Below are 20,056 nucleotides of genomic sequence, written 5' to 3'. Positions count from 1 at the left end.
GAAATTCAATCTGATAATGTTTCTCACTTACTGTCAAAGGTGTGCAGGATTGGGCAGAAGGTGAAAAGATTAAATGGACTTCTCACACCTCTTACTATAGATGGGAGGTAAATGGGTTCCAAAATCACTGCTTTTTGCCCGACAGCTCCAAGCATAATTCCTTCACTATGGGGACCAGAGGATTTCAAGAACCCAGCACATCACCCTGGACAACCTGTTTTGGTGAAGCCCCTGCTGCTGTAGGGGAAGTACCACTGCTGTTCAAAATGTCTCTGACAATTCCATTGTTCTAACTTTTTCTGCCTCTTCGTGGCAGAGCCTGTTGTGTTTACTTTTACAGAAGAACTCTGAGGGACATGAAGACCTGATAAACCATGATAACACTAGAGATGGACAACAGAAATCATCTTTTCCCTTCCCTTTATGGTAACACCAGGTGATGATTTTACACGTAACATGTAAATTAATTGAACTTGAATAAATTGGCTGCCACATCCAGAGATTTGACCAAATTACAACAACCATAGAAGTCATCCTCACTGGCATTGGGAATCAGTGATTGCCATCAAACATTTTACCAAATTGGGAGAAAGTAAATGTAAATGATCACAAATTGGTTATTGATGCACTCGGTTCTACACAAAACAACGTTTCTTTGGCTCTCAGCTGTATCCAGGCACAATTGTGGATGCAGTCAATTGCTGCCTCAATTATAAGAGCAGGTGAAGAAGGCACTTTTCCCACTAAAATTTGGAAAATAATTTGGGACAATGCCACTTACTTTGAAAGAGAATTCCAATCCTGGTGGAACTTAGTGAATTTTACCTATGACCCCATTTCAAATACAGCCAGGTTTTGTGTTAACTATACACAATGCCTCAGAGCATTTGATTTTCCCTGTTATAGCATTAGAACTGAATTACGACAAAGCTGTTCTCTATCCCATAGAGAATGGGACCGTCAAATCGATGAGAAATGGCAAACTGTCAATTTAGAATCTTGTATTGTCCGAGAACAACAAGGGCTCATCTGTGAAATCAATGCAATCAGAGCTCAAGACATTTGTTTAGACACAGAGCAAAATATGTGTCATTTTGAAATTTGTCCTAACAAGACTTCTGAAACAGTCCTTATATACATAGGCAATAGATGTGCATGCTTTAGAACCATTTGTGATTTTGTATTCGTAGAGAATGTTGTAGTAGATACTAAAAATCTTTCCAATTTCTGTGCTTGTAAATTTACCAAGATTACAGGATGTGATTTCTCTTATGAAGCTCCACTTACCTCTCACTACCTGTTGCAATCTAACTACACACTGATTCACAAACTGATGCCTACTCCTACTAGGATGAATCTCACTTTGGTAAGACAACTGCTACTCCATCGAGACTTGGTTGAAATCTTGGAGAAGATTCAGAAAAATGGACAGAAAACCCTGGTGACTGTTCATCACAATGTGAGACAGATACATCGTGTCATGGAAAGAGTGGAGGAAGATGCCGAGCACAGGTGGTGGGATACTCTTTTAGGTGATCTCCTTCTGCCACAGGTGCCCTGAACAGTGTGTGCCATGCCATTGTTATCCTTTTGACTCTACTTCTGTTTGGTTTTATGTTATCAGCAGTCCCATTCATTATGAATTGGAGCATGAAACAGCTGACAAGATTGATGTCTATAGTTAATGCACACAACTTGGCTGATGTCCTCTACACTATGGACATCCCCAAGACTTTGACACAAAGCAATTATGAATGAAGCCTATGTGTTTTGGAATAATTCCTAATGTCCATTTATGATTTTGAGGAAATTACTTTCGATTTTTAGTGAATTGCTTTAGAAAATAATTTTTTTAAGTTAACGCTTGTATTAATATGTGTTGATTGCTTTTGCTTTTGATTGTTTGTGACTGGTTATAACTATTTAAATATTGTTTTAAAAGTAATATTGTTTTAATTAATCAACCATTTGTGAAAATTGTTATGATAATCAATATTATGTTTGTTTATTGTTTCCCTTTCCACCTCCTTCTCCTATCCTTTCTTTTCCTTCTCTCCCTCTCTTTCTCCTTTCTTTCTATCGTCCCGATTTTTCCGGGTTATACTACCAACGTACTGCGAGTTCTGCAGACTCATCAATGATGCTCCAGAGTTCTGCTGATGAAGATCCCTCAAGACAATTGTGAGTCATGGGGTTGTGTGCGAGTCTGTCCGAATTTTCCCTCATCTGCCTCATGATCGTCATTGGGGGACCACTGAAGAGAAGACCCCACTGTCTGAAATCTCTGGATCCAAGGGAGAAAGTCATGCGCCTGAGACCTGAGAGCACAGCTAAGCCATTGTTCTCACAGGTGTTGTTTGCTGTGTGCTACACTGAGCCCAATGAGAAAAAGGGGGCACCGTGCCCTTTGTGCAACAACAGCCTTGGGAGCTGTCCCACCTCTCGGCCTGGCTGGACTTCTCCTGAGTTTCAGGTGGTCCCCCCACAGAAGACCCTCACCTGTTTTACAACCACCGGGACAGACAGACTGAGATGGAAGGAGCCTCTCCATCAAGGACTGAGACATGGAACCCCCATGTGAAAAGGCCCCACTGCTCTTTCCAAGGACTGGCACTGAAACCCCCAGCCCGGGGCAGGTGTGTGGGGGAGGCAAGCTGACCAAAGCGAGATGTTTGCCTGCAGGTTGTTACCGCCGGACCAAGAAGACAATGGCTCTCGCTTACTGCTCAGAGCATGGACTACCTGTTACATCTATTCCTTATTGTATCTGTTTCTGCCCCTTGCAATTTCCAATAGAGTTATCTTAATAAAAACCTCTGAGTTAGCGAGAGACTTCGAGATCTCCCCGACGTAACAGGCGGATCCTCGACTGGACTGGACCAAAGGACTTCGTCTCTACGTTGGTAGCTCTATCCCCCTCTTTCTCTCTCTCTCTCTTTTGTCTCTCTCTTCCTCTCTCTTTTTCACTCCCTTAATCCCTCCATCGCATTTTGCTGTGCTCATTCAATAAAAGTGCATTTGTTTCGATTATCATTGCAAACCCCCTTGTACCTTGTTGGTTCTTTATGCACCCCGAGATCAAATCCATGAACCATCACAAAACCTGTCCGTGAGGACGGATCGTGACAACCCGAGGACCCCTCCCCAAATTCCCCTCCAAAGCCTCCCCAGCACCCCCAGACCCCGCTAAAACCCCCTCAGGTTCGCCCCAGACCCTCCCCAAATCCCTCCAAACCTCCTCAAGACCCCTCCCCAAATTCCCCTCACGACCCCTCCAGGACCCCTCACCTGTCCCTGCGCCTCCTCAGCAGCTCCCGGAGCCCCCCGTCTTCTCCCAGCGCCTCCCTCGCTCTCTCCAGCGCCTCCCGCAGGACCCGCCCGAGCCCGGGGCGGCTCCCGGGGGTCCCTGAGGGGGTCCCGGGGGGCGGGGGGGGGGAGGGGGCGCCCGCTCCATGCCCGACCCCAGGGTCATCGGGCACCGCTTCGGGCTCGGCTATGATTGGCTGGTACGCGCGGGGAGGGCGGGAGTTGCTTAGGGGAGAAGCCCGGTAATTGGTTGGTTTCGTATAGGGCATGGTGATTGACAGGGAAGGGGCGGGGGCAGTGCACGGTGATTGGCTGCATAGAGGCAAAGAAGGCAGGAGTTGCCGAGGGGAAACGCGCGGTGATTGGTTAGATCGGTGCACAGGGAGTCCGGTGTTCCTGCGGGGAGACCCGTGGTGATTAGATGGTTTGGGGCGGGGCACGCTGCTATTGGCTGGGAAAGGTCCCATATTTTTAAGGGAAATTCCCGTTTTTTTCGGGAAAAAACTCTCAGATTTTTAAGGAAAAATTCCCGTTTTTGCAGGAGAAACATTCCCGGATATTTTGACCCCACATGACCCCAAGTAACCTAAATAACCCCCAAACACTCGAAATAAACCCTTAGAAACCCCTAAACAACTCTAAATACCTTAAAATGCCCCAAATAAACCCAAACAAATCCCAAATAAACCCAAAAACACAAACAAAAAAACTCAAATTAAACCCAAAAACACCCAAATTATCTCAAGTACACCTAAAAAAACCCCATATACAACAACATAACTCCCAAGAACCCCAAATAAGCCCAAATAAACCCAAACAAACCCAAATCCTTCCAAATAAACCCAATACTTCAAAATAACCCCAAATAAACAGAAATAAACCAAGTAAAACCCAAGATAAACCCCAAATAGTCCATAAATGACCCCAAATAAACACCAAACAAACCCTAAATAAACCCCAAGAAACCCCAGTTCCTCCCGTCCCCACCACAAAACAGATCCCGACCAATCAGAACGTGCGGCACTGATGACGATCCACTTGCTGGGCACGAACTCAGAGCACCGGCCCCGCTCAGCGATTTTCAGCCAATCAGCGCCCGGCCCGACTCTGACTCATCACTTGCCGGGCACAGACCAAGGCGTCTCACTGCGGTAAATACTCAGAGACGGCGTGGGGTAATTTCCAGCCAATCAGAGCGTGTCTCGCTGATGACTCTTCAGTTGCCAGGAGCGGAATTAGAGAGGGGGGAGAAGGTGACCCTGGGGATGGGCTGGGGACCCCAAATTAATCCAAAACAAGACCAGGACCCCAAAACGGAGCAGGAGGGGCTTGGAGCCCCCAAAACCAAACACGGGGGAGGGGACTGGGGGAACGATCGGAAAGGAGAGAGCGGGGAAAAGAGGAGGGTCGGGACCCCAAAATTGAGCTGGGAGGGGAATGGGACCCCCGAATTGAGGTGGGAGGGGAATGGAACCCCCAAATGAAGCTGGGATGGGTATGGGGTCCCAAAACTGAGCTGAGAGGAGGATGAGACACCCGAAATTGAGCTGGGAGGGGGGTTGGACCCCCAGACAGGATTAAGCCAATTTCGCTCCTGGAATATGTAAAGTACTTCATGGATATGCAACAAGGCCATGAATATGAAACGGATTGATGTAATGGGAGACAAGGACCATCGAGCAAAGGTTGTTATGGCCACCAAGACCCCCCAGTTATGTTCGGGGACACCCCTTAATTAATCTGGTTTTAATTACATCACCCTGTTGCATATTCATAGACCCTCATACATATATATCAACTAATTTACATCTTTCTGGAACTATTTGACATGGCCCAGCCTTGGGGGTGTCTCCCAATTTCAGGAGCCTCCACTGAAATGGAAAATGTAAACACCCTCCCTTTGATTACTATTATTTTTTAATTGTTATTATTATTAAAATTAATAATAGTAATTCCTTTTGAAATTAAGGGGCTCTCAAGCAAAGATATGGAAAGAGAAAAAACAGTACTTTATTAGCAAAAATTAAAAATACAAATGCAGTAATACAAATAAAAAGAAACAGTGACAGAATCAGAATCCTCTGGGAATTCAGTGAAAAAGGCTGATCCTCTGGGAATCCAACTGGAAAACAGTTGATCCTTTGGGAATCCAGTGGGAAAAGGGCTGATCCTTTGGGAATCCATTCTTACCCCCCAAAGACAGGGCACAGGCAGGGCCGTGGAGTTTTTATAGGGTATCCAAAGGGTGGAATTGGGGTTTGGGTCAGGGGAGGAGTTCTCAGCAACACAAGAAGGGTGAGATCAAATTCCTGCCTCTTAGCAACAGCAGCACTCCACACAGAACATGTCCTCAAATACTAAATTCCCCCTAAAACAACTGAGAAATTATGGAACTTCAGATATATTCAATCAATTTCCTTCATTTAACCCAGTTTTGGGTATCCTTAAAGGATGAAGGTGAAGCAGAGGAAAATAAAGGCCAAACCAAAAGGCGAAGCAGCCAGGTGTGTTCCCAACATGGATCACAGGGAATGTGAGTGACCAGGGCTGTGCCCAAAGCGCCTCCTCCAGTGGGGGATGGAGCCAGAGCAGCGCACGAAGCTCTGCCTGCACTCGGAGCACTCCCAGGGCTTCCCTTAGTGGTGCCTCCATTGGTGTTTGGTCAAGCTAGAGCTGCTGGAGAAGCTCTTCCCACACTGGGGACACTCGTAGGGCCTCTCCCCAGTGTGGATGCGCCGGTGGGTGATGAGGGTGGAATTGTACTTGAATCCCTTCCCACAGTCGGGACAACGGAAGGGCCTCTCCTCTCTGTGAATCCAATAGTGCCGCAGAAGACAGGAGCTGGTCTGAAACCTCTTCCTGCATTTATCACACTCATAGCGCCTCTCCCCAGTGTGGATGCGCCGGTGGGTGATGAGGTTGGAGTTGTGCCTGAATCCCTTCCCGCAGTCGGGGCATTGGAAGGGCTTCTCCTCCTTGTGAATCCAATAGTGCTGGAGGAGATCAGAGCTGGTCTTAAACCTCTTCCAACACTTGGAACACTCATAGGGCCTTTCTCCAGTGTGGGTCCTCTGGTGCCTGATCAGACTGGAGCTCACGGTGAAGCACTTCCCACACTCCCCACACTCATACGGCTTCTCTCCAGTGTGGGTCCTCTGGTGTCTGAACAGGTGGGAGCTGACACTGAAGCTCTTCCCACACTCCCCACACTCGTAGGGCCGTTCCCCAGTGTGGATCCTCTGGTGCACAATCAGGTTGGATTTCCACCTGAAGCTCTTCCCACACTCCTCGCACGTGTGGGGCTTCTCCCTATCATGGAGCTGCTCATGGAGCATCAGCTCTGAGCTCTGGCTCCGTCTCCGGCCGCCTTCCCGGCCCAGGCTGGCTCTTTCCCCCTCAGATCCCCGCCGGCTGCGTTTGCAGCCCCTCCTCGTGCGGCATCTCCGGGGCTTTTCCTCCCCGTTGCCTTCCTGCGCTGTGGAGCCGCTCAAAACGGCCTCTTCCACCAGGTTCTGCCGCGGGCATTTGTCCTCCCTGCTCTCCATGCTCAGCTCCTGCTCTGGGGGAGGAAGGACAGGGACAGGATGGGATTTGCCTCCGTGCCACAGGCAAGGGCAAGGAGATCCCCCAGGGCTGAGCTGCAGCCGGGGCCGTGCTGGGCTGGGAGATGGAGCAGCACAGAGGGGAAAGGGGCACTGACTTCCTCCTCACCTGCCTCAGTGTCCCGGGGCATCTTCCTCGTCCTCACAGCCTCCCTGGAGTTGGCAATGGGAAATCCTGGTTTAGGGATAACAAGGGATGAGAGCGTTTGTAGGAGTGTCAGGTGTAGGATGGTCGGGACGGACGGAGACGAGAGAGCTCTGCAGCCAGGGCGTGGAACTTGCGGTTTATTGCAAAGGGCCTGGGTGCAGGGCCATGCTTGGAGCTGCCAGGCACAGCTCAGAGCAGGCCCGAGAGAAGAGAGGGGTAGAGAGGGTGAGAGGGTGAGAGAGTAAGACAGGCAAGAGGATAAGAGAGTAAGGGTCCCGTTACAACACAATAAATTTTCTTCTGTTTTGAATATTCTATTTCTCACTAACCAATCTAGTACAAGATACAAATCCTATAGCATTTACATACAGCCTGTAAAAATCATTACATCACCATACTGTGTCACATTTTCAACCCTAAAAACTCCTCTTTGGACCCCTTCTGCTGAGCTAGTAGGGTCTGCTCTGACCCTTGGATCTGTCTGCAAACAGAGGGAATTGTTTCATCAAAAGGGGATTACCTTCAGCTGGGCCACACCATTGTCCTCCAGTTGTTCAATAACTGAGGAATCTCAAAGCTTGCTTTCATTTCAATCTTCCTTGTAATTTCTATATCCTCAAAATCTTTTGCCAGACAATCATATTTATAAAGTTTTCCTTTTTCATCTTCCCCAACACACATTGAATTTGAAGGTCACTCTACCCGAGCCCATTTCTACAAGTCATTGGCCACCTCAGCTCCACAAACACCTCCCAAACACCAAGATTCAGCCCTGAAAAAGCCTCCCAGGAGTTCCCTGTCCCTGGTCCCTCACCTCTGCTGTTTGGGGGTTCTCCACTGTCCCAGCTGTTGGGGTCACGCTTGGATGGAGGGTCTCCCTTCTCCTCGATGCCTGCCCTGCCCAGGCTGCTGGCAGTCCCAGCAATGCCAAAAGCTCCCCCCGCTTCGCTCTCCCCATTTTGGGATGCCGGGGCTGTTTGGGCTCCCGGGCTCCTTTCTCCCCTCATTCTCTGCTCGGGGCTGCAGCGGCTCCAGGGAGTCCCCCCTGCCCCTCTCCAGGCTCTTCAGGCTCCCGCCAATGGCGGCGCTCCCCCCTCTCTGGGCTCCCCACTTTGGGCTCCTGGGGGACACAGGGCTCTGCTCCTCCAGGCTGCCTCTGCCGGCAGCCGCCACCACCACCCCCCGATGTCCCCCCAAGGGGCCTTTTCCGCTCAGCCTTGGACTGCTTCATTCTCCAAACACGCGCAAAAACCCAACCCAGAGACCCCCCGGGATATCCGTGCTGAGCTCCCCCTCCCCGCTCACCGGCGCAATGCGGGGGCGATGAACCCACAGGTGGGGGCTGCGAATTCAGGCAGGGATCGACTGCGTGGTTCCCTCAGCTCAGCCTCGATCTGCTTTTGTCCCTCCTCTTCCTCCCCACTCCTCCCCTTCCGTTCCCCATCCTCCTCTTCCTCTGTCTTATCTCCACCTCCTCCTCTCCCTTCATCCCTGCCCTTCCCTCCCTCCTCCTCCTCCCCCAGCAGCAGCCACACCCTCGCTGCCCCGTTCCCGCAGCCCTCGCAGCCGCGGCAGGAGCGGGGATGGAGCCGGGACAGGTCGGGATGGGCAGCGCGGGGCTCTCGGCTGCTCCAGCTGCTGCGGGCGGGGGGAACCCGGCCCGGGCCAAAGGAGAGGCAAACTGGGCAAAGTGGGGGCACATCACAAAGCTAAGGATGCAGGAGAAAATGGAGCTGAACGAGTTATGTTAATATTAAGTCCAAACGAGGAAAAACTGGAAAGTCCAAAGTTTAGGGAAGCCAAGAAAAAAATTCAGACACGACAGGAAGTGAACAAGATAAATCAGGCACATGGAAACTTCTTGATGGAAGACAATTAGTTAATAAATGTTCTTCTAAAAAAATATTAGAAGACATGCATCAGAAAACCCACTGGGGTGCTCAAGCTTTGTGCGATAATTTTTTAAGGAAGTATGGGTGCACTGGGATTTTTGGAGTTGCAAAGCAAGTAACTGAAAGATGCTTAATTTGCCAAAGGAGAAATAAAAAGGTGATGAGAAAAACAACATTAGGAGGTCCTGAGTTAGCTCATCAACCATTTCAATGTATCCAAGCAGAAGTTTAGATTTATTAGGCTCTGGATTTATGTGTAAAAACACCCCTTTACCTAGAAGAGATTATGCAATATGTTAGGCAGAGGACTTTAGAAGAATAAAAATCTTTAAAGTATGAGAAACCTCCGAGAAGAAAAAAGGGAAATGAAAGGCAAGAGAACAAGAGGAAAAATAAGAAAGAGAGTGGGATCCTCTGCAGGTCTTGCCCCCTCCGTTCGCGGCCCAGGCGCCTGTCCCGGGTCCCGGCTCGCTGCCCGCCTCAGCTCCGCCTGCCCCGCTTTCCATCCCACGTGCGGCCTCACTGCCCAGGGCAGCTCCACCTGCCCCGGCGCTGTCGCTCAATTTGTGTGCCCTGCTCCCACTGCCTGGCCCGCGGCCGCTCTGCCGCCCATGCTGGGCAAGATGGGGGTTGCTCTGTCCTGCCGCCTGCTCCGAGCTCACCGCGCCCACCGCACCCAGGGGGGGTCCCAGCCATCCCATCCCCGCCTGCCCTGCCCGTGCCACCTGCGCTGGGCACCGCCGCTGCTGCCGGGCTCTCCCACCTGCCTTTGCTCTGCCGGGAGCTGCCGGATCAGCCGCCATCAGCCATGTGGGGGCTGCCCACGCTCCGCCTCGGCCTCCACGGGAACATCCCCCTCTGCCGATTCCGGCAGCAGACCCTGCCCACACTCCCACCGAACTTCGGCGCGATATCCTCCCCTGACCCCGTCCTGCTCTGAGTTACGTCCCCTTGGGAACCACAGCTCCGGCTGTTCAGGGAAACTCTCTCTCTCCACAGGAAGCAACATCGAAACACTACGAGCTCAGTTAAAAGAAAGCCCTCTACAAATTCTTACCCAAAACACGGGAGAAAGGCTATAGAAGGTAAAAAAGTGAAAGAGTTAGATGAAGGGATTGCTCTATTTCCGTTCAGAGAGGTTCCCATGGGAGGGATGCGCTGCCCCGCCCCGCGGGAGCCACCAGCGCCCCTGCCGGCCGTGCCCGGAACTGCACCCAAGGGGAAAGCGCCGCAGCCCAAAGGCCGGGACTGGCTCCGGGCTCTGTTTGCTGTCAGTGCCGCAGCTGTTGCTGTTTCTTTGCTTTATTATACACACTAGTAAAGAACTGGTATTCCTATTCCCATATCTTTCCCTGAGAGCCCCTTCATTTCACTAGTCTAAAAATTAAGAGGGAGGAGGTTTGCATTCTCCATTCCAAGAGAGGCTTTTTCTGCCTTCCCGAGCAGACACCTCTCTTGTAAAGCAAGAAAAGCACCCACAGGCACTGAGGGGGCTGCAGGAGGGGCACAAGAAGGCCCTGCAGCACTTGGGCACAAAGGCACAGCAGGTGAGTGCAAGAAGGGAGCAGCAAAAGGCCAAGCTGAAGGCAAAGGCCAAGCTGAAGGCAAAGGCCAGGGCACAGTTCCTACAGCCCCTGAGGGATCAACCCCAGGGCCCAAGGGGGCCCCAGCACCCAGGGCACGGCTCGGCCACAAGCACCTGGCACAGGCATTGCCCTCCTCGGCAGGGAAGAGCCCACCCAAACAGCCCCTGGCAAGGAACCAGGGCTCCAGCTGCAGGGCACAAGGACACTGCAAGCACAGACAGCAGCACCCTCAGCACCAGCAAGTCCACCTCTTGATGGACATGGATTGCCAGGGCTGTCACAGCTCCCATCACACCAGGGACCCTCCACACTGCAGCCCTTGAGAACATTCAGGGTGGGTCTGCATTGAGAGGAGGCATTTCCTGATAATGATTTAGAGACAAGGGGTCTCTAAATCCACTCTAAATCTTAGACCTAAGGGGGGGAAAATGCTAAAAATATGTTTCATTAGTGAGGGGATTACTGAGAAAGATGTATGGTTTTATTCAATCACTGTTAGGAGATCTGGGAGATGGGTTTGAAATGCATGAATTTTTATTTGCTCCTAATTGTTACCATGGTTTAATGGGATGGGATTTGATCGCTAAACTCGTAACACACATTAATATTATAAAAAGGGATACAGAGGCCTGTTCTGTTGTACCTCTGTGTCAAATGTCTGACGAGGCCTATGCTGAAGTGAATCCAGAAGTGTGGGCAGTCCCAGGGAAAGAGGGAAAATTAGATATGGAGCCTCTCCAAAGTACTCTGAAGCAACCAGGACAAGTGGTGTCTAAAAGCAACAGCCTGTTCCAGGGGAGGGAAGCAAGGGGAATCACACACAGCGCAGGTCACCGCCCCATGCTCAGTTCAACCCGCGCAGCTCTGGGTGCTTGTGAGAGCCTGGCACGGAAATGCCCTGAGCAGGAAGGCTTCAATATCTTCTGCTGACACCATGGCACCTAACAGGGGGGCAAAAGCAATTCTCACTGCTTCAGCAACCACTGGAGTAGATATCAAGGCACATTCTCCCACAGCAAGCTAGGCTGGCACACAGCCTGCCCTGGCACTCTGCTGCTGCCAACACCCAGCCAGGACATCGGCTCCTGCCCAAGGAGTGCAAAGCAGCACCACTGGTGGCCAAGGGGCCCATGCCAAGTGTCCCTGAGGCCAGAAACAGCCGCCAGCACAGCTCCATAGGGGAAGACACCTCAGCCTGGCCTCAAGGGCTCTGAAGCCCCGGAGATTTGCACTTCCCGCCCGCAGCAGGAGGATGGGAGGCCGCCCCTGAGCCTGCCCTGAAGGCAACACAGCAGCAGCCAGGGCTCCACAGCGGGCCAAGCCCCTGCGCCTGCCCACAGATCCTCGCCTGGAATCCTCTGCAATCCTGGCCACCCTCCTCTGCCATCTCCAGCCACTGGGGCCAAGCCTTGCTGCCACTGCTGCAGCCCTGGCAGGAGAGAGTGGCCAAAAATGGGGAAAACCTGAAAGGCTACCAGAACAAATCCTACAACACCATGCACCATGCCCTGGGAATCCGAACCAATTCATACTAGGAGCCACAGAACCCATTTCTCATTTCAATGGCATCATTAGATTACAAGCTGTCCTCGGAATAACCAACCAGACAGCTCCAGCTCGTGACCTTCCTGCTGACCAATCCACTGAAATGAAGAACACAACACTGCACCATGGGATGGGATCAGATCATCTGTGAGCAAAAAAAAGAGGAATTTGTGGAAAATTAAATGACTCAAACTGCTGTTGGCAAAGAGATAACAAAGGAAAAGTGGTGAAAAAAAAAAACAACACCAGAAAGAAAAAAGCATCTCATGTATTGGTCCAAACGGGAGAAGGATGGGAATGGGTCATGGTTTTGTGGCTCCCTGGCAGACCATGGGTTAAACGAATGCTGTTTCTCCTCGGATGTGCTGCAGCAACTCTCATCTTTTTACCGTGCTCCACACCTTGAGAGTGCAGCTCATTCAGCAGCTGAGCGAGGGGCCAGGGACTCCTAGATAAGGAAGTAACGGGTGAAACTACCAGCTTCAATAAATGTTACTAATTAACATGGATTTTGCTCACAGAAAGACCCACTAAATTCCTGAATTTCGAAAAAAATAAAAACTTAACAGAGCCATGAATATCGGCTGCTATACAAAAGTGGGGGTGAACATTAACAAGGACATGCAGTTGGGAAGTCTGAACCTTCCAAATACTTCAGCCAGTCGGCAAAGGGAGAGGGAGATGAGGCCGGGAAAATGAGGATCAAAAGGAGGCTGCGAACTACAACAATGGCAGAGAGCGCACGGCAAATGCCCCACGGCCTCTCCCTCTGCCCAGCAATAAAGTCACTTTTACAGGACTCCTCTGTCTCCTCTGCGCACAGAAACCTCCGGCCACGGCAATTTCCCCGCACAGCCCCAGGCATGGGGCAGCCCCCTCTGTCCCAGCCACAGCAACCGGGCCAAGCCAGCGCTGCTCCAGCAGCGACTCCTGCCGAGGCAGCAGCCGCAAGGAGACTGCGGGCAGCCGCTCCCGCAGCGCCCTCACGCCAGCGGCAACACGGGCCGGACACGGCACAACCAACCCGCCCGAGCCCCCTGCCGCCCCCGAGGCCCGCAGCCAGCCCCGAGCCCCCGCACAACCCAGCGCGGCTCCCACCCGCGCTGCGGCCGCCTCCGAGCTCTGCCGCCGCCTCACCGCGCTCCGGCCGCTGCCGCCACTCGCGGGCCCGCACACACGACAATGGCACCGCTGGCCAGCCACAGCCGCCCTCAGCCCGGCCCTGGGGCCCTGCTCCGCCCCGCTTCCACCAATCAGTGCGCCACAACCACGACTGACGGCACCATCGCCCAATCGCAGCCAGGGGCGGGCTCTGCACACGGCACAACCCAGCCCCACGCTCTCAGGGCCCCCTGGGCTGCATGAGGGCAGAGCCGGAGCTGAGGAACAGCCCTGGAACGGGCCCGGGCCCGAGGGGGATTGAGCTGAAAACACAAACAAACTTATCCGCAGCTCCCGCCACGGCTTTCTTGCCACTGCGGCTCCGGTGGCTCCGGCTCAGCGGGAAGCCCTGGACCCTCACTTCTCCTACCCCTAATTAGGAGCATCAGTGCATCACTTTGATTTCCCCCAAAAAGGGAAAACCGCCCCAAACCTCTGTGAATGAGTGGGGGATGGGAGAGTTTTATGACAGAAAACCCCAAAAACTCAGAGCAGGATAATGAGGAGTAAGTGAAGAGCCTTAAATCTAGGTTTCCCCCACGCCTCCCTCCTTCCAGCTGCACCTTCTACCCCGGCAGTGCCGCAGGCAGGGAATGGGGCCGGGCTCTGTTCATGCCCTGGGGCTTCTCCCTCTGCTCAGGGACAGGAGTCGTTCCCCTGCTGCACCCTGGGCTCTCTCCCACCAGAGACTTCTCCAGGAACTTCAAGCTGAGTCCATCCCATGGGGCACAGCCCCCTCCAAGTGCTGCAGCGTGGGTCAGCGTGCCCCGGGGTCAGTCCTGCCAGGACAGGCTGCTCCAGCGGGGCCCTCTGGCCACGGGATCACAGCCTCCTCTCAGGCATCGCAGTGCTCAGCGTGGCTGCTCCGGGGACTGCAGGGGGATCTCTGCAGGCCCGTGGATCTGCAGGGGGATCTCTGCAGTCCCATGGATCTGCAGGGGGATCTCTGCATCCTCGTGGATCTGCAGGGGGATCTCTGCAGCCCCTTGGATCTCTGCATCTGGCACCGCCAATTTTGGAGGCGCCAGGAATAGGCTGAGCTCTGTCTGAAGCTCTTCTCACATTCCCCACACCCTTCCCATCACAGGGAGGGTTTTAACTCCTCACAGATCCCCAGGCTGGGTTTGCAGCCCCTCCTCGTGTGGGATCTCTGGCGCTTTTCCTCCCCACTGGATTCCTGCGCCGTGCAGCCATTCCAAATGGCCTCTTCCACGAGGTTCTGTCACAGGGATTTGTTCTCCCTGGTCTCTGTCCGCAGCTCAGTGCCTGGGGGAGGAAGGACAAGGAGAGGAAGAGACAGGGAGAAGGGAAAAGGAAAAGGCAGGAGGAGAGGAAGGAAGAAGAAGGAACAAGGGAGAAAGAGATGGGAAAGGAACGTGGATGGATGAAGGATAGAATGAGGAGAGGAAGGAGGGTGGACAAGGAGCAGATGGGATTTGCCTCCATGGCAGAGGGAAGGGGAAGGAGATCCCCCCAGTCCATCCCTGGCAGGATGGCGTTGGCAGTGAGGCTGTCCTGCAGCGATGCTGGGCTGGGAGATGGAGCAGCAGAGAGGGGAAAGGGGCAGTGATTCCTCCTGCCCTGCCTGGCTGTCCCAGCCTGGAGCGTCCTGGCGCTGCCGAGGCCCTTGGAGCGTCCGGCACTCCGGAGCCCGAAGCTCACGGCTGCTTTATAAAGCTGACAAAGTCGGCAGGATGGGTCTGGGTATGATCTGCAGCAAACTGGGTTTATTGGTACAGGAACAGGGGACACAGCTGAGCAGGGCCCAGGGACAAAGACAGGGTGCAAGCTGAGGGCACAGGGGGTTTTTACATGGGGTAGTGAGGGTGGAGCTGAGGGTCAGGGTCCAATGGATATGGGGGAAAATGGTGCAAAGGAGGGGTTAAGGGTCGGGTCGGCTAATGGGGAAACAGGGGCAGAGGAATGCAGTAAATTAGGGCCAATGGAGGGACAGAGAGGGAGAACATTCTAAGGACTAACCAGAAATGGGTAACAGGGGGTGAACTAGGGTAATTAGGCCAATGGGCCTATGGAGTAACATAACTTCCCAGAAATCAGCATGTACCTGCAAAGGTCTATGGGAGAAGCAAGCTTCTCACCATAACCCTGAAATTTATTCTTCTTATTGGAGACCAGTCCCCCATGGGTGGGAGATTGAGACTCCCATGGGCCTCCACACCAGTGCATCTTCCTTTTCCTCACAGCATCCTTCTCCTCCATCCAGACAAAGTTTAGAATTGACAAATCCTGGCTTTAGGGGAAGATCAAGGGGTGAGCATATTGGGTATTGTGACAAAGGAGCCTCACTCTTTACAATTTTTGAAAGTTTAATAAGGAATAATAAGGGAGAAATCAGTAACAGCGCTGGGTGCTTGGCGATGGCCAGAGGCACACCGGTTAACCACAGCAACTCTTCTTGTCCAGTTTCTCCGTTGTGTTGTTCAAATACATACTCATAATGATTATACACATTCAAACATTTCTTTGAACTTGTTTACATGTTCCAGAAATTCTTTAGGTTGGTTTGACCCCCAACTCACCGTGTTAGAGCACGTACAGGAATTGTGGATTGCTGTTTTGAGGGTTGTGTGTCACTCCCTCACAAGGGCCCCTGTTCTGTGGTTTCAGCGGGTGACAGTTATTGACAGTGGAAGGGTCAGGGGCAGGGGTCCTCATCACATCCCTTCCTTAAATGTTGTCTGACCATGCAGAGGGTTTTAGCTATTTCCACAAGTACTTGAAATGAACATTAGCTATTTCACAAAAATCTCTGAAGTGTTATTGTCAGTTATTTACAAAAATAAAAGCATTATTTATTATTTCACAACTACAGCTACTTCTGCAAAAGTTAACATTCTAATGCACAACACATGGCATCCACTTTAATATTCTCCAAAGCCAAAACGATAATGTATGTTTTTCACACTGTCCACAAACTCAAATATCATCCAGAAATGATGTTCTGAGGATATGAGCTACACAGGGGCCAGGGCATTGGCCACAAAAAACTGACAAATTTTACTAGAGCAAAAGAAGTTAAAAGTGTTTACAAACTGCACTCTATCAAACTCGTTGTGATTAAGAATAGTTTGCAGAAGTCAGTACATAATAGCAAAAGCCAACACTACCCAGTTATTTATAACAAACCCAGGGCAGATTTTTCCCTTGCATGGAGCACTTGGGCCTTCCCCGGGCCCCTTATGCCCACGTGCAGAGCCGGTGGCATTTTCCAGCACACCCAGTTTGTAACCAAGAGCCGGGTGCAGCCCAGAAGGCTCCAAGCGCCTCCTTCCAGGCTGACTCTGCAGGTGCCGAGGCTGCTCTGGGCTCTGCCAGGGCTCTGCTGGGGCTCAGCTCTGGGCCAGGCTGGGCCCGCTCTCCCCTCACATTGCTCCGGGCAGCTGAGGCACAGCGGGACAAGGAAGGGACACGGCAAGGCAGTTGAGGGTTAAGAGAGTTTTTATTCAAACAACTGCCATAACAAACAGGCTGTCCTAACTTCCATAACAAACTACAGTGCTAACTACCATAACTAACTACCAGTGCTAACAACCATAACTAACTACTTGTCCTGTCTACTGTACCTGAAAGCTGTTCTCAAGGGCTTCCTCTCCTCTGCTGCTCCCTCAGTTGCTTTGCTGCAGTGATCAGAGGGGTCAGGCTGGAGAGAGGCTTGGCTGATGATAAAAATGGGTGCTGCCCAAAGGATAAAAAGGAAAGAAATGAACTGTTACTTTCCAGAGTCAAGTTCCTCACAGGCTCTGTTGCAACAGGACAAAGCGAAATGCTTTGAAACTCAGGAGAGGGAAGCAGGCTCAGATTGGATCTAAGGAAGAATTTTTTACCCAGCAGAGTGGGGAAACACTGACAGAAGGTGCCCAGAGATGTGGGAGGTGCCTCCTCCCTGGAAACATCCAAGCTCAGGTCAGGCAGGGCTCTGGGCCCCCTGAGCTGCTTGAAGATGTCCCTGCTCGCTGTGGGGCACCAGGCCCAGATGAGCTCCAAAGGAGCCTGCCAAGCCACAGCAGGCGAGGATTCTGCTTGCTCTGCGTGTGGAACGCAGCCAGACTGGAGACTGTCGGAGGGGGCCCCACAAGAAAAGCCCTCCCTGGCGCTGCTGCTTCCCCTGCAGCCCCTGGCCCTCACCTGCAGCAGCTCCTGGGCAGCCCAGCGCCGCTCCTCGTCCGGCTCCAGGCTGCACTCGAGGCAGTCCCGCAGCAGAGCCGACAGGCGCCGGGGCTGCTGCAGCTGCGGGCTCCCGTTCTGCCGGATCAGAGCGCGAGCCTGCAGGGAAAGCAAACTCAGCGCTCTGCCAGCTCCCTTCACACCCACGCGGGCTCACATCCACCCCGGGGCCTCAGGCCCAGCTCCAGGGGCACTTTCCTCCCTGCCACAGATGCTGCTCACAGCTCATTTTGCTATGCCAGCCAAAAAACCCAAACCCTGGGGCTGCCACAGCCACTGCAACATCCAAATGATCTCGCCTTGAGAGCCAGTTCAATAGGCTGACTCTGTCAGTAGGAACCTCCATCAGAAATAGCACATTTTGCTTCTCCAAATGTGGACACCAGCTTTACAGGCCATTTTCCAGAGTCAGTGTGGTCTGCCTGTGTTATTTCAGAGGATTCTTACATCAAGTGCATCTCTGCAGTGCCACTGACACTCAAGTAAATGCATTCCTGATGCCCCATCCCAGAAACTGCCAGGCAAGAAACCGGAGGTTTGTGATGCTGAAAGCTCAGGCTTGGTGACACAGAGAAAGTAGCTTGGACTAGGAAAGAAATACATTAGACTATGAGAATGTTAAACAATCATCTTCAGGTTTTAGACAAGTTTCCCAGTGAGAAGAATCAGGGGGAAGATCAACTTGCAAAATGTCTTTTAGAAGCTCCTGCAGAAATCTTGATGTCCTTGGGGCTGGGATTTGGGGTTGGTTTGGGGTTTTCTTGCAAGGTAACATTAGAGCTGATGCACTTGCTTCGCATTTCCAAGTAATCCTCACAGCCAGATGAGTTCCAACAACATAAATCCCAAAGAAAATTGTTGCTGGCGGTTGCAGAATCTTCATCTGTGTTGGGGCTGGAGTCCTCTGGGCATTCCCTTCCCATGTGCAGAAACCTCCAGCTGCTGCTCCCAGTGCAGGGTCCCCCAGTGCTCACAGGCCTCTGCAGCCACTGCAGAATTTGCCTCTTCCCATGGCTGCCGTTTCCCTGAAGTAAGGAGGTTCTCCTTCCACCATCTCGATGGTCACAATGCCAAAGGCCCAGATGTCCACCTTGGGGCCATAAGGAGATGTGGTCACAACTTCTGGGGCCATCCAGTGAGCAGTGCCCACCATGGAGCTGCGCTGGTCCTGCTCAGGGCTGAGCTGAGCGCAGAGGCCAAAATCAGCTGAGGACAGAAACAAACCCTGTCAAAGGCAGCTGGAATGGGGAAACCAAGCACCAAGATTCCCCACTCTCAGTCTGAGAGTGCAGTAGTGAAGTCAGCTGGAAAAGCTCTCAGGGCAGTAGCCAAGGAAAGATGGAACTGGACCTTTCAAGAAACTCTCAGCTTTCATGCAGTGGCTTTTACTGATTCCCTGAGAGAGCCATCCATGCCCAGGAGGATGTTGGAGCTCTTCAGATCCCTGTGGATCACCTGCTTGGAATGGAGGAAATCCAGGCCCTGCAGACACTGAGAGAGAACAAGAAACATGAGCGCAAAAACCAATGGCCAGAATACATCACACAAGAAAGGACAGTTCAGAATTGTGCCCGCAGCAGCTTCGCTGTGACAGGCCAGGAGTGCAGTGCACACAAGCTCCAGGCAAACGGTAAAAAGGCAAAGCTGAGAACAGCAAATCAAATCCAAACCAGACAGAGAGTACCACAACAGCAGGAGAGAGAACAAGAACAGAGCAGAAGTGCAGTGATGCTGGCAGGCCGTTCACTGCAGAGGCTCTTTCTTCTACAGCTCATAAAACCAATACAGAAACAAAGGCCTGAGCATGGAGCCACTGCTGTTCTCACGCCCTGTTTGGAAGGACCATCGTGTCCCAGCCATGGAGTGACAAGCAGGATCCCTCACCTCCCAACTGACAGCTGCCATCTCTCCTTCAGCCATGTGTGTCTGTCTGACAACGTCCTGCAAAGTTCCTCCATCCATGTATTCCATCACCAGCCAGAGATCTCCATCAACAAGGAAGCTGGAAGAGGAAACCAATGGCATGGAGATGAAAGTGCAGAGCTCAATTCCCCCATGGAAAAACCTGGAGGGGAGTTTTGTTTCCAGGTCACTTGTCAATGAGGACAGAATCAGATGGAGAGACATTCCTGCCAGGCTGCACAGCCCTTGGAATCTGCACAGTCTAAAGGAGAAGGAGACACCCGTGAGAAAGGAGAGGCCTTAGATGGCAAGCAGGTGAAAAATGCAGTTTAGCAACAGCCCAGACCAATGTGGAACACAACCCTTGGCCCCAGCTGGTTCAGCTCCTGAACTCATCAGTTTCACCATTCCCTGCAGAACAAGGCAACACAACTGCCAGGGTTATCCAGGGGAGGAGGCTGTGCAGCACTTGGGACAAAAGCAGTCAGAAAACCTTTCAGAAAGTCCCTTCAGAAACAGGCAAGGCCAGTGAAAAATGGGCAAATGAGGCATTTCTGGAAACAAGAACCTGATCTTCCTGGCATCTGTAGCAATGGAAAAGGGCTGGGAAGAAGAAGCCAAGGGAAATGATTTCTGCTGTGGTTCATCAGCACTTCTTGGGAGACACAGCAAACAGGATCAGCTTGAAGGAAAAACCAAAGCAAAGCAACAAAAGCACATGGAGGGAGT

The 20,056-nt window shown here is 52.0% G+C and overlaps 2 pseudogenes; one reads left to right on the top strand and one right to left on the bottom strand.

Moving 5' to 3' along the window:
- Positions 1-20,056, top strand: part of LOC141725778 (uncharacterized) — a 349,911-nt pseudogene that overhangs the window by 123,260 nt on the left and 206,595 nt on the right.
- Positions 1-20,056, bottom strand: part of LOC141725813 (uncharacterized) — a 73,690-nt pseudogene that overhangs the window by 21,310 nt on the left and 32,324 nt on the right.

Source organism: Zonotrichia albicollis, chromosome 31, assembly GCF_047830755.1.
Source record: "Zonotrichia albicollis isolate bZonAlb1 chromosome 31, bZonAlb1.hap1, whole genome shotgun sequence".
Classification (NCBI taxonomy): domain Eukaryota; kingdom Metazoa; phylum Chordata; class Aves; order Passeriformes; family Passerellidae; genus Zonotrichia; species Zonotrichia albicollis.
The sequence above is the reverse complement of the archived record's forward strand: the minus strand, read 5'-3'. Positions and strand labels throughout refer to the sequence as shown.